The 15,748-nt window shown below is 37.5% G+C and overlaps 1 protein-coding gene across 1 annotated transcript in view; it reads left to right on the top strand.

Moving 5' to 3' along the window:
- The window catches only part of LOC149069070 (dual specificity protein phosphatase 22-like), a 91,220-nt gene continuing 75,472 nt past the window's right edge, over positions 1–15,748 (top strand). Inside the window, exon 1 of the mRNA XM_089250580.1 lies at positions 1–336. The gene's annotated coding sequence lies outside the window, so the exon portion shown is untranslated. The remainder of the gene's footprint in view (positions 337–15,748) is intronic.

Genomic DNA, 15,748 nt, shown 5'->3' with positions numbered 1-15,748 from the left:
CTTAGCCTATGAGAGTTTTTCTTCGCTCCCCCTCCTCCACTTTCGAATCCACGTCGTCTTCATTCTTCGATATTCCATCAGCCCCCCCCCCCTGGTTCTCCTCCAAGGCGCTGTTTTAGCTTCGATTCTGTCGCTCCCTTATTCCTCATCCTGTGAGATCCCGTGGCCGGAATCGGACGTTAGCTCCTTCGCGTGTGAGAGTGTGAATGTGCGTATTGTTGTTGTTGTTTCAGCCGGGACGAGGATGGAGCTAAGTTTTTTGTTGGGGATGTTGCTACGAGGATAAAGACCTGCAATAGTTTGTGAGTGTGTGAGGAGGCTTCTTGCCTCCTCAAGGTAAGATTTTTTTTTCTTTCCAATCTTCATGCTGATTGTTCATGCTTCTTAATGCTTCATGTTTCTTTTAATGCCTTGATTCCATATTTCTTTAATGCCTTTCTTAAGTGAATTTTACTGTATGAATGTTCTAAAATTTTACCCTAATGCCAGAAATTAATTGATGTAATTGCCGGCACTTGGAAATTTCCATAAATTTGGATTTGAGGTTAGACATGAAAATTTTTTATATAAGATTCGTTTCTCCAGCAGGGGTCGCAAACTTGCGGTAAACTGTCAGATAATACACGATCCGTTATAGTTTAATTTTAATTTTTCAACTTTTTTTATGTTTTGAATTTTAAATTTAACTCAAAATCACAAGTATAAATTATAATTTTAAGTATGAATTCGAATTTTAAATAATGCTTGTTTACGTACAGAAACTACAGTGAAAACGTGATTTTTTCTTAATAAATTTTTCTAGATATAGTCCCCGGATTGTAATGTGATTTAAGGGAAAGTATCATCACCCTGAAAATCTAATTTTCAAAAATTAACAAAAAAAATCAAATGCAAAAAATTTCGTGTCAATCGGTGCAATTGTTCTTTCGCAATAAAATAAATAAATAATGAATTATAATGCAAACGTATACAATAAAATACAATTTGAACGCGATTTTCTGATTGCAGTTTTTGAAATCATAATTTTTGAAATTTTGTTTATTCGACATGTATTAATAAAATAGACCACGGATTTAACAATTACTAATGGGAAATATTTTTAAAAAGATTTTGAAATTAGATCTTTGAAATTTATGTACTTTTTTTTCAAACTTTAAAAATTCATAAAATTTCAACGAATGGTCAGATATCCAAGTTCGAGGTTTTTTACGTGAGACCACGATTATTTGAGATCTGGAAACACTATTTTCAAGAGAAAGTATGAAAACTGCAAGGCTGTGCATTTCAACCAGATAGGGGCAACTGAATATCACTTGGCCGGGATGTCCACGATACTTTTCAGATGGTCCTAAAGTCGATGCGTAACCCCGAAGGTGGAGCCCTGTCAGCCTATTGGGAGGCATATTCACGAATTAAGAGCTTTGAGTGTAACCATCACCAGAATGAAAGCATCCACACGAGGACTACATGAAATGTGCATGTGCATTCCTAAATGAAATGTGCTCCAGCTTTGTTTTTCTCGATAGAGGGGCACATTATCTTTCATTTCCCCTGCAATGACCTGTTGTTTCTCTGCGCACAGAATTTCGATATCTGTGCGAAATGACAAAATAACACGCTACCTTATACCATATAGGGATTTTTTTCTCTGCTCAGCAAAAAAAACTGCACAGAAAAGCATTCTCAGTCATTCCTCAGACTATAAACGTCCATCTTTTGCAAACTTATTCACCCTAAAAAAAAGGTGCCTTTCTTTGTTACTTTTGTTCACAACCAATAAATTGATGAAAATAAAATTTGATTAGTAAAAATGTGACTTCTAGAAAATATTGAAAATAAGTATACAGAGTACAGTGAATATTATATTACACATGTGTAAACATCATTGAACTGGAACTACTACTGTCACCTATCGAATGGAAAATGCAACTGTTGTGATTCTTCGATTGCAACTGAGGAATTAATATGAGCAATAAATATATTACTTAAAGTGTCAAGTTTGCTCCAAAATTTTAACAGTTGTTGTTTTTATATGGTCAGGGCCGTCTTAAGAACATCATGGGCCCCCGGACCAAGCGGTTTTTCCGAGGCCCTACTAGTAAATTTTAGAAAATTTCAACCAGATCTAACTTTTGTGAGGCCCCTTTTCTCTCGAGGCGCCCGGGTGGGCCCATGCGTAAAGACGGCACTGTGTATGGTAAACTAACGTCAGTAAGATGCGCAAGACATACTGCTTGGCTTTTGGTAATCGAAAAGGATATAGATAGAATGGAACCGATTCTCTGGCTTGATTATAATTACAAAAAGCCATGTGCACCGACAGAGTTTAACTGCAATCGCAGGTTAAAGGATTAGAGATCGAAAGGATTGGCTAAATTCGGGATTTTAACCAATCTGTGTCGATCGCAAAATCTTTTAATCTGCGAGTGCAGTTAAACTCTGTCGGTGAGTACGGCCATTACTAACGTTAGTTCACCGTACTGTTAAAATTTTGAAGCAAACTTGACAATTTATGTAATATATTATTGCTCATAAAATATTTATCAATATCATATTATATTGAATTTTTTCTATGCGGCATATTAATCAAAATTAGGTCATAAATTGCAATCAAAGAATCACAACAGTAGCATTCTTATTCTATAAGTGACAGAGCAGTAGGTCAAGTTCAATGATTTTTTGTATGTAAATATAATATATACTCTCTCTATATACAGTATATACTTATTTTTAACATTTTATTTCCCAGGAGAGAGGCACATTTTTAGTGATAAAATTTTATTTTTACCCGCGTTTGTCGGGGTATAACTGTTTCGATATTAATAATTTGTAAACATACACAATGAATATTTGAGGTGCTCTTTTGCAAAAGTATCCTCTGTTCTTGAAGTAATCAGCAATTTGGAAAAGTGGAGGCTAATTATGTATTTGAGGGGAAAATTTTGTAACTGGCCTCTCAAAGGAAGGCCCCCGAAAATTTAGGTGAACCTCCGGAGAAGTTTCATTGTATTTCAATTAAAATTCCCGTGAAAGAGCTATTATTTTACCATGAATAATAATATTTTAATCGAATTTTTTCCGTAAAAAATCGGAAAAGCAATGATTTGACATGAGTTATGCATAGTTAATGAAGATTTCGTTGATTAAGGTGCCATTAGAAATTTATGGTTTCATGAGGAAATCCTAAGAGGAAAATGTATCAAAGTTATATTGATGAGTTCATTAATGAGTCCTCTAAAAAAGAATAATTCTTCCCTTCGTTTCTTCCCTCTCTTCGTTTTTTGCAAAATATTTCTAAGGAAAGAAGAGAGATATATACAAGTCGAACTCTTTGATTTAAGATCTATCATTTATTCCAGAGAATTCTGGCTCTACAACGAAGTTATGGCGTTATATCGAAAATCACGGTTAAACCCGTGTAATCCCTATATGTAGGAGATTTGTTCACTTAAAAATTTCTGGCTCTAGCGGGGTTGATGCGACATCGGAGAGGGGAAGGCGCTATAACGAGGTTCGACTGCAGCACCGGGCTTTATCGGCTCTCGATTGTTGTTAAATACATTGAAATACATACACACACACACACACACACAGTCGAATCCCGTTTTAACGAACACTTCTCAAATTCCCCAGATAAGTTTACATAGGACCAATGTAAAAACTTTAAAAAGAAATTTCGTTTTGACGAGGTGGTTTCTTCGGTCTGTTGGGGTTCGTTATAACGGGGTTCGACTGTATAATGACATGTCCTGTCTGATTCACTGATAAATCATCACCGTGCCGAAACTACTGAAGTTATGAATATGAAATTTGATCAGTAGTTTCATTTCATGAAGTAAAGACCCACTAAGAAAGGGTTTCCCAAAATTCGTTACTCGGGGGGGAGGGGGGGTCCAAATGTTATATATAGAGAAACCCTATCGAGTAAAAACCGCTGAAGCTATAAATATGAGATTTGTGCGGTAGTACATTATGTTCATAATGTAAGAACTCACTAAGAAGGGATTTTACAAAATTCGACCCCTATGGAGGTGTTCAAAAATTACATGGAGTAATCATGCAAACCAAAACCGCTGAAGCTATAAGTATAAAATCTGGTCAATAGTTAAAACTCATTAAGAAGAGGAACTTCGACTCCTAAGAGGGTCATGGGGGGGGGGGGTTCAAAGGTTATATAGAGAAATCATGCCGAGCCGAAACCACTGCAGATATAAATATGAAATTTAGGTGGTAGTTTCAGTTCATAATGTAAGGACTCGCTAAGAAGAGGTTTTTCAAAATTCAACGTATAAGGGGGATTCTGGGGGTGGGGGGGGGGTCAAAGGTGGGGCAATCGTTACTCAGCCCGAACCACTGAAACATTAAGTTTGGTCAGTATTATGCTTTACAATATAGAGGCTCACTAAGACGGGATTCTCTAAATTCAATCCCCGAAGGGGATCACGGGGGTTTAAATTGTATATGTGGGGGAAATCATCATCAGCAATTTTCAGATTACCAAATTCACGCTAGCGAACAGCTCGGGTGAAGGCGGTTTTTCACCGCGGGTAACAGCTAGTTCATCATATAAATTATAGAAAAACCCTCAAGTCTATTTCGCGTACATGGGTGCCTTCAAAAAAATATCTATTCCGTATGAAATTTTTATAAGTAAGGGAAATTTTTCTTTATGAATCGTAACTAGACATTTTTACTATGACGATTATTAATCGTGCGGGACATTGTTTCGAGTCCTACTTGTGCATCGACTACCCGAAATCGATTTTCTCACACATTTGTCGACATTCACCGCACCCTTTACAACGAAACATTTTTCAAAGGCTGTCAAAAATTGTTTCGATACTTTTAAAATGGGGGAAGAGATTTATAGACATATACAATATAAAAAATACGGAAAATATAATTTTGACATTTTTATTGATGATTGAAACAATAAGTGTTTTCTTTTTTTATCCTTGAATCACTATGAATTAAATTCCAGAAGTCCCTTCAAACAAGAATTTAGAAGTTTCCCGAGAACTCTTTGTTCCATCGCCCCCCTTTTTTCAGAAAAATTTTCTTCCTATCGCCCCCCCCCCGCGCCCTTGATTTCAATATCTGCGTGTGGGTATCATTAAAACAAATTCAATGATATAATTCTGATGATATGATATCATCAATATTCAATGATATCATCTGGTTCGCAACGTAAATAGAGGACAATGGTATTGTCCGTTAAATATTCCTAAAAAAAGATTTAAAAAAATCCGATGTCAGCACCTACCAGGCGATTCAAAGCGCAAAGAACGTATTTACATCATAACTTGCGGCTGTCCCGGCCCAGTCCAAATTTTTTGCGATCGCTGCCCGATGTAGACGTATAAAAGAAATAAAAAAACTTAAACACTTTTCCGGGTTTTTTTTTTTAATTTCTCGTCGACAACAATGCAAGTGTTCCTACACACACGCGTGAAATTCCTCAGAAATGCTTTCTTTGGCAGACATGATGCAAATGCGTAGTCAAAGTAATTTTATCTATTTTCATGGTCCTATATTTAGCATCCTGGTGTGGTCACTTGCTCTCGAATACTACAACTGGGCTCTTTTGGAAAACGGGAAACCTCCCTTCCAGCGAAATAGTATACCCTCATGGTATATTCATGGAAGAATACTATTCTTCTTCCCCAGGTTACATTGCCATGCATGGTGTTCTTTTTTCTCCCGTTAAATTTAAACAGGAATGCCGTTTTAACGTTTGCGGAGCGGCCGGTTCGAAACGCGCTAGCGCGTTTGCGTTTCATGTTAGACCATGCATTCTTTGATAACAATTGTTTGTATTGGTGCGTACTATCAGCTCTTTAAATTTTTCCCATCTTTTCTGAATCACCATGTATAAAGTATTCCGAAAGGGATAAAAATTCTGTGATTGATTCTAGAATTGTAAAAAAAAATATATTCATGCGCATTTCTTTTCTACACAAAAATATCAGAAAAATCTCTTGCAAAAATACGAGACCTCTGCTGTCACCTATCAAATAAAAACTAAACTAAAAGCTGTAATTCTTTGAACAAAGTTGGTTGTTGGTGATGTCAAACGCGTACACAGCATGAAAACAAATAAAATGCGTTGTAATACCATAATATTATTGGTTTTTTTTTACTGCATATCGGTATAAATTTTCACGCCAGAACACCGGTTAATATGATTTTTAGGTTACTCATTAGATTAGTTTTTTGTAAACATAAAAAAACATAATCATTGTTATTTCAACGCTTGAAATTTACACGAGTAAGCAGCATAAAAACATTGCTTCATAACAAAGAGGTGGTTTATTTGCATTCTGCACATTGCTTCGAAACCAACAACAATTTGGGAATTATAACAGATAGTATAGATTTTATTCAATAGGTGGCAGCAGTGGGCTCTAACTTAAAGCGGTTTCTTGGATTTATAATAGCAAAGTATGAAATAAGTCAGAAGGTTGGGAAATATTCCTCCGATTTCTTTTTTTCACTGGAACGCACAGATTATTTCTCCCATTTATGTCAGTTCCCGAAAGTTTTCTCTTAAAAAATAGGTGTGCAATGAGAAAAAGAATGAGGAACACCGAACTGAACCGTACAAGGCCCAGGATGTTAGTGCCAATAGGTAATTTCATCCACTGCCTCACGATTCGACAACCCGCTGCTTTTTGGAATTTTTTTTCTTCAAGATGTTCCGGTTTTTATCTGTAAATTTTCGTTATGTGTTGTGTGTCCCAGATCTTTAGTCCCATGATCTTGCCACTTTATCCTAGGCCCGCGCCTGCCGTACGTACGGTCCGGTCCCGTACCGTAAATTGGCTATGATCCTGTTTTGCGAGATGAATTATAACTTGGTGACGTATTTGCCGACGCCAACAGCACGCAAAATTATAATTTGTGGTTTGACATTTTTTTAGATTTTAAATTAATGACCCACATTCCTTTTGATTTTTCGTATTTGTTTCAAAATTTCGATTAAAAAAAAAAAAAGGTTGCATCACTTTTATACAAATAAGTCAATTTATTTCTAAACAAAATTTTAAGTTAGTAAATCAAGGGATAATATTTTTCAGGCATGTACATTTTTGCGTGTGATTAGGGCATTTATTATTTTAAGTCATATAATGTAAGTACATGCAAATTTTTGGGGCATTTGTCGAGTCCTGGCACACATGTGGCCAAACTGCTCAAGGTTCTTGGCAGAGTATCTAAACATTTCCAGTGAAAAATGACTTCTATCCTCTTTTCTTCACTAAAGAGTGTGACGTTGATTTTACAAGAAAGGGATTTGCTAGTGAAACTTCTTTACGAACAAGGTGATTGCTCACCAAGATCTATGCAGAGATTTTTGGTCTTAAAATGGGCGAAAAACACGCCATCCTTTCATTGAGATGCTCCTTAAGTTTCGTAATTTCCTAATGGGTATATAAGGCTGTGAACCAGGGGTGCACGACATTTTCAGTGCTTCGGCCAGATGTGCGCTAATTCTGCCGCTCGCTGCCAGAAATTTGTAAATACATACGAGGTGATCATATTAGTTGTAGTTTTACAGGATATTTTGGTAATTCATAATATTTTGTCCCGTTTTTTCCTTTATTTTCAATAAGGCTTACTTGGAAATATTTGAAAAAAAAATAGATTGTTTTATTGACTTGTAATTGCCTTCGAAATTTTTTTTGACTGTAATTGGAAACTTCACTTGCATTTAACATTTTTTTGCGATAATTGGCAACTTTATTAGCGCTTGACAGTTTTTTTTGTGATAATAATTGGGGATATCCCGTATGGATGCCGATTTCCCGTATTTTTATGTATGCAATATGTCAGCCAAAGGTGTTTATACTGTTGAGTGTGTGCGTGTGCATTGATACTTTTCTACCGGAAGACTTTCCGCTTGCCTGTTAGAACCTCTTGGTAGTCCGGAGGTTTGGCATCCATACTGTAGAGTAGACGGTTCAGGACAAAATAACTCCATTCATATATGTCTTGCACGTTACGTTGCAAATCCAGATTTTAGTGTCTTCGTGAAATGCCTCTTCGCTTACTGCCCAGACTTCAGACAATGGTTATTTCGTCAAGACGCCAGACTTGGGACATGGACGGAGATACTGAGGGTCATTGGGGGTAATGATCCCCAGCAGTAGTGTATTTACAGGGGTGGGGGGGGGGGTGCTATTAGCCGCTTAGCGGGCTATAGCCCAGGGTGGCAAGTTTAGAGGGGCTGCAAATTTGAGGAATGATTGGCCAAAAAAATTAGTAAAATGGGAGGAGGGTGGCAAAATTTGTATAACTTAAAATAAATCTACCTCTGCCCAGACAGCTAGAGGCTAGGTCAATGAATGACCTCGAGAATTTGCAAAACAATGTGCAAGCATGCGAATGACTAAAAGAGTGACTTATAGAGTGTGTGAGCATAGGAGTGGCCAAAAGAGTGACTTAGGCAAACGGGTACTGTACTTGCAGGAGTGCGGGGGAGGGGGACAATCTGGTTATAGCACAGGGTGGTGAATTCGAGGAAAGAGTAGTCAAGAAAATTAAACTAGAATGGGAGAAGGGCGACAAAATTCGTGTAGTCCGCGGTTGACAAAACCATAAATGCGCCTCTGATCCCCGGCCTTTTAGGTCTATTTACCAGCTTATGGACATGGGACCGTAACGTAAATAGAAAAGCACAAGCGTCCGTATTTCGAGTGAGGGTTTTTGTTCAAACAGACGTGACACTTGAATTTTCGAGAAGAAAAGTATCTGTTAAATAAAAAGTTGCACAAAGAGAAAAGAAATGGTTTCCCATCTCAGGCGTCTTGGAAATATTCTCACGTCCACAGCTTTTGTCGCATCTCGTTCTATTCTTTCTTTCGTTTTTCTTAACATACATTTACATTATACATTCCACGGCGAACGTCTTTGAGAACAGAAGAATCGTCACATGTGTCGTAAGTTTCTTTGCGTCAAGAGACGCGTTTCCCATACCTAGATGACATGATCGATGTTGATTATTACGATTCGTGTGTAGTGTAACTATGCACGACCCATGTTGATTATTTTATATCAAGGATACTTGCTTTTGGAAAGTGTGGGCCACTCCACTGTTATCAAAACGTGTCGCGAGCCTCATAAGTGATCTGGATATGCACCGTGGACCGCTTGAGTGATCTGGAATTCTGCTGCGAGCCCCTTTGGTGCTCTGCAACTGTTTCTGTCTGGAACCGCTGGTCACCACTTGAGCCATCTAGAAATGTCACTCAAGTGATCTGGAACTGTGCCGCAAGCCACTTGAGTAATCTGGAACTGTGCCGCAAGTCACTTAAATGATCTTCAAATGTACCGTGGATCACTCAGCTGATCTCGAAATGCGCCGGGGGTAGCTCACATGACGTGGAAATGCACCGTGGGTCACTGAAGTTATCTGGAACTATGTCGCAAGTCACTTAAGTGACCATGTAGATGTGCCGCGGGTCACTCGAGTGATCACTCAATGTGCCACTTCATTCATTTTCAAAAAATTAATTTTGAGCTCACTGGCCATGGGTTGAGTGTATGCTTTATAAGGTAGTGTAAGTATATGTAGTGCCGAACATCGCATTGGGCTGATATGCGTCTGTAGATTTGCAGCCCATTGCAATTTTAAAAAAACATATTATACAGGGTGGACGAGAAGTTCTGGACACATTTTCAAAATTAACAAAAAACTTTTTTTTTCAACGACGAAATTATTAAAAATTTATTTCAAAATTTCGTCGATATTTGCTGCCGGTGCTTGACAAATCATTCCAAAGTTGTTCAACATGTCCCAATTGGTTTTCAGAGACGCATGTCGTGGATTTTGTATCGATATACCCTAACGAAATACGGGGTGCATAGGTAACTCCTCCCGCCGCAAATCACCGGCGAACCATTGATCCATACTTCCAATCAAACAAGGTATCCAAATAACGCGTGGACCTCAGATACGTCATTCATATTGCAAGGGATTGTGGAGTTAATGAAATAAAACTGACTTTTCATACGGACGCTTTGTCCTCAAAAACCCAATTAGAAAGTTGTTGCCTCGTCTCTCCTGAGGCCAAAAAAAAAAAATAAGATTCACGTTGTCAAGTGCAATGTTTGCTGAGATATTTGTTCAGATAAAAGTTTGGAATAAAAGAGTACAACAGAGGGAAAGAAGCATTGTTCGTTGGTTTATGCTGTTCTTTCCCAATTATTCGAATTCATTGAATTCGAATATCTTGGTGAATTTTTTTTTGTTGGCCTCGTGAAACACGGGGCAAGAACTTTTCAACTCTTTAAGGGGAAATTTCACAAAAAACACATTTTCGAATTTTCCAATTTTCAAATACTATGAAATTTTTGTTCAATTTTATGTTCTAAATGCACAAGAAGTACTTTTAAAATATTTTAAAATAACTGCTGGCAAGCATTATGTATATACCAATGTTTTCCACTAAAATGCTCTTTTCTAACAAAAGTTTTTTGTTAGATAAGAAACATTTGTTCGAACACAACTCGTTCAAATGTCTCGAAACTTTGTGTGGCTGTCAACACACTATGGTTATTGCATACTTTAAACACTGGGATTTTTTATTAAAATTATTTAGTGAGAGGCGTTAGCTATGCACCTCGTACGCATGAATGTGTTTCGCATATTGTGTTAACCCTTTAAGCTGCACAGCAGAAATCACAAAACATCTTTTAAAATGCCATATGAAATAGGATTTCTTCCGATTTTCAACAGGTTCAAACTAAAGAGGAATAGGGAAAAGTGTCAATGCTCAAATAAGAGGCTTTTCAAAAGGACGAGATATCCCGTCAGTGCCGCTTAAAGTGTTGGGGAAAAATATACTAACAGATGAAAAAACCTAATGACTGGAATTTCCTGTTAGGGGTTGGGAGGTCTGATGAATAAAATTCACTGAAACCTCCGAAATAAATTATTTCTAACGATGTGTCAATCTTCCTTGGACATTATTACTGATTTAAGATAGATTTTTGAATTCCTGTTAGACATTTATAATCGATTGCTATTGATCTGATGCTGGTATTTCTCGTTAAAATGGCGCGAATTTGTTTTTTCTCACAATCTTGCGAATGATCTAGTAGAGAATGCACCCCCGATTTCCAATCATACGTATCTATATCAACCCCACCCTTACAAAGATACGGCTGAATATTTTGATATATATATGCTCATGTAAGATAATCAAAAAGTCTTTTCTTTTTTTTCCGTGGCACATCCACTCATTCAAAAGCTGAAAAATCGATCATCACAGCAAGGGTGTGATGATCCACTTGTGATGTTGGTTTCTTTGCATATGTGATATAGCTGCCGTGAAGCAAACTACAAGTGAATTCTGATGTAGTAAAATCAGTTGTGACGGTTTCGACAGCTGGTTGATGAAGATAAATCCAGAAAAGAAAATTCACCTGGCTTTGCGGGTAATAACCCACGTTCTCTCACTTGCCGGGTGAGTGCTCGCTCATGACCACCGGACTACAAAGGCAAAGAATCGTCTTTCCTTAGAATTCGTGCGCGCTGAACAGGGCCGTATATGGACAGATAGACCTAACTCGGGCCAAAGCTCAGAATTTCTGTTACGGCCACCAGATGGCAACTTATCCGACGATGATGTCATTCCCCACTATTACTACGACGGTTTCGACAAGTGGCTGATGTGAAGATATATATATATATATAAATCCAGTTGCATATATATATATATATATATATATATATATATATTTCAAAACTACTTTATCGCAAACCGGTCATATCGCCTTTCGACAACAATTTCCTACCGATGGAGTTGGGTGAGCAATGATGGCGCCATCTATAGGTAACCACTTATATAAGTGCCCCAGGGTCGATAGGTAAAGTACTTGTGTATTCTATGTTCTTCCACCCCCCAATAAGTTTCGAAACTAGTCTTATCCTTGTATTCGACAGATATCATCGGAAGTATGGTCGCAAATAGTAGTGAGAAACGTGAGCAACTTGGCAACAAAATTAGAGTGCTTGCAAATATTTAGTTGAAAAATTTGAAAAAAGGTTGTTATTCTATAACTTGAAACTCTTTAATCACTTGCCTGACATGCCCGTGCAGACACGGGCATCCGGTTCTTCCTGAAATTGATTTTCCTGAGTATAGCACCGGGCATCATAATCTTTAGTAGAGTAAATCGGAAAGTAATAATTCAACAAAATCTGCACAAACGTTACGGCCTCATGCAACATTTGCCTGGATATGCCGACACTAGATGAAAGTGAGGGGTGGGGGGGGGGGAAGGGGGGTTAAGGATATATATAGCAGTATTTGGGACCCCCGATAGACCAATTGTGGTTCTGGCTCCGGTAGTCTTTTACGCTTCTGTTCTGATTTGTCCGTGTTTTTCGCTGTTTTATTCCTTTATTTTGAAGTTCGAAGTTCTTTTTTTACTCAATAGGTGTTCATAGCGCGCTTCACACTGTGACAGTAAGTGGCTAGATACACAATCTAGTTACAATGATATATAGATTTATAGTAAGTATATAGATTTATAGTAGCCTAGTAATCTAATCATAAAGATACATAATCTAGTTCAATTACATGTGTGATTTAGTAGTTCAATATTACATAATCTATCTAAAAACTAAATTCTTCATATTCCATACAGAAAATTCAAATAAGAGCCTTGAAAAAATAAATTTCAATTTTTAAAAAAGGGCAATGAGTGAATGAAAATTTTAAGATATTTTGAATCAAAATATTAATTATATGACTTTCTGCAATTCTCTGTCATTCCTATTCATATGTCTATGAATAGGATGGAAAAATAGAATTAACTGATATTTTCTGTGTGCTGAAAATAATTAGAAACCCATCAGGTAAGTGGTTAAAGTTTGTACATTGGGTCACAAACGTGCACATGCATTTGACTACTACTACTTAACCATACGTACACATCGTATACATCCCTCTGCGGAATTTCTAATGAATTGGTACATGCAGAAGCATGTGTTGCTGTTGTGTGCGTGAATGCGTGGGCCTTAACGTACTTATGTTGTCAGAGTTATACGGTTTCGAGTTATAGTAGCCATTTGTTTCCCCATATTTTGAAGTGAAGATGGAAAGTGTCTGAGTTTTTGTGTTACGTAAATCATCGTGTTGTTAAAGGTCTGCCTGCTCTCTGCGGAGAGATTTTATCAAAGGGGACACCAGCCGCATTCACGCCTCGAAGTTGTAAAACCGCAGTAAAAACGAATTCGGCTTGAAAGCCCCGGAATCACTGATTTTTTTGCACAACGAAATTTACTAGAATATTAAGGAGTCCCGCCCGAGGATGCGTGTGTTGACTGCAACTATTTAAACATTCCACCCTATTCAAAGTTTCTTCAAATGGAAGAAAAGCAGAGAATAAAACATCCACAAATAAATTCTCTCTCCCCGGAGCAGAAATGGCCGATTTATCAGATCTGAAATGACGTCACAAAAGAAAAATCCTAGAATCTCGAGTAGAAGGAGGACATGGATGAGTTATAAAAAGGATACGTCAAGTTTGTGAGACGAAGAGCAAGACTAATTTGACAACGGCGACGCTCATGAAAGCGGCAATGAGGTACGAAATCACGAATTGGATGGTGGCCAATTCCACAAAACTATCGCTTTCAACATCATCGTAGCCTTGATTAGAACCAGGGAAACCCTCCTTTGAAGAACATCAAGATATTTCTGGAAAAGTTACTCGGAGATTATATGTGTACCTTCCCACCATATTGTTTGGTGTGCATATTATGGGAATGAGGGCAGTTTCGTGGTTAATGTAATGTGATGTATCACAACAGCTGCCAAAACTCGTTTCAGAAGAAATATTGGCTTCTATATTGAATAAATGTTTGGTTTTACCTCCTCTTTGTTATTGCGCAAGGTTTTCCGATACAGGGTGTCCCAAAATTGAAAAACATGAATTAAAAAAAGGAACGGGAAGCGATAGAAATGAACCATTGTTTTCTGCATTGTGCTTTGGGATGAGGAGGGGGGGGGGAACCAACTAATTTTCAATCAGACACAGAATTTCGAAATTAGTTACAAATGTTTGGAACAGATGACATTACAGTCAGGAAAAAATCAATTAAAAATGCAATCAAAATATCCATCATTTGCAGCAATAACATGGTATATTCTTAGAACGAGAAATTCGTAGAAACACGTGTAACTGTTTCAGTCGGGATGGTCTAAATTGAACTCAGACAAAATATCGAAATTAGTTACAAGTTTTCCCATCATATGGTGCTGCAGATTGGGAAAAAAATTGCTGTCAAAATATCCATCATTTTCAGCAGTAGTTATGTTTTGCTTTAATTGGAGTGTTGATCGTAAGATGGGTTGTTGGTGACCCAGCACCTAATAGAGATAGAAGGCCACCACAGTCTGCTTGTGACGTCAGTAAGTAGTCCATTTTCCGTCAGAATATTCAGGGGAAGAAAATTCCCTGCTCGTGCCAGTATCATCGTTGTGAGGAAAAGAAATGATTGGGCTCAGAATTGGCGATTTCTATGCCCCAAATCCAATCACTATGTGGTATTTGTGAGCCAATCAGGAAGATTCTACGCCAAAATAAGAAGAAACGAAATATGATGCCGTGTTTTTCAAAATGTGACAAGCTAGCTAGGTAGTCTGAATGACGTTTATGGCAAACAGTGCAGAGGCCTTCTATCTCTAGAAGGTGCTGGGTGACCACGTTAAATTTCTTCTGAATGTCATAAATAACCTTGGGTTTGGAGAGAGGTATATGGCTTTGAAACTTTGGGTTTATTTACATCCTTGTCTGGGTGGTCCAAGGCCAATTTGGAACCTGTCATACATTCAATCACGGAAAATTTTGTTGAAATTTTTTTCAAAATAGGATTGAAGAAAGCAATTTTAACCAGTATTATAAACAAATCAAAGATTTCTTTTTACCCAAACAATACTTGAATTTCCAACAGATCCTCTTATAGCATATATAGCATTCAGCATATACACACGCTCCGGGGGAGAATTCTATCTGTCTTCATAGCTTGGTTGGTAGAGCACTCGTCCGGCAAACGAGAGACGGGGTACACGTGTACCCCGTCTCTCAGAGATAAGGACAGAGATAAATTTTCCTTCCCTGAAACACCGATATCTCTTCATTCATCAAGTTTTCCGGATCTGTTGTAGATTCTCTTATGTCAGACTATTTTACTACACAAGCTCGTTGTAATTTTATTACGGGGAGGAGGGGGGCCAAATCGCTTTTCTAATAGATTTCAATGGTGTGATTATCGTGAGACAATTGATTTCGTACACTCCATTGCAAATTGCAGTCATTTTGCTGGCCAACGTCTCACAATTTTTTGGCTCTCGGTCATTGTTGTTGTGTGATTTGTCTAAGGCCGGTATCACACTATAAAAGTTTAATAAAATCCCTTTTAAGAACTTGAAAAATCTAACAAATATAAGGTTATTGGTTACATTCTAGAAAATGCAACCGTTGACCTTATTGGCTGCATTTTTCAAGTTTTATAATAGGACTTTTATCAAACTTTTATAGTGTAATACCGGCCTAATACGAAGGTTTTAACAACTGGCTGTTGCGAAGATATATTTTGGAAAGAGAAAATTCAACTGCCCCTGCGGGGAATCAAACCCACGTCCTTTCACTTTCCTCTCTTTCCAAAATAATATTAAAAAAAATATTAAAAAATAAAAAAAAACATATTCCCATCACTCCTCAACGTAGCATCCTAATC

The sequence above is a fragment of the Pholcus phalangioides genome, unplaced genomic scaffold, assembly GCF_987345545.1.
Source record: "Pholcus phalangioides strain wild (caught in Gottingen) unplaced genomic scaffold, Ppha-v1.0 ptg000024l_1, whole genome shotgun sequence".
NCBI classification, from domain to species: domain Eukaryota; kingdom Metazoa; phylum Arthropoda; class Arachnida; order Araneae; family Pholcidae; genus Pholcus; species Pholcus phalangioides.
The sequence above is the reverse complement of the archived record's forward strand: the minus strand, read 5'-3'. Positions and strand labels throughout refer to the sequence as shown.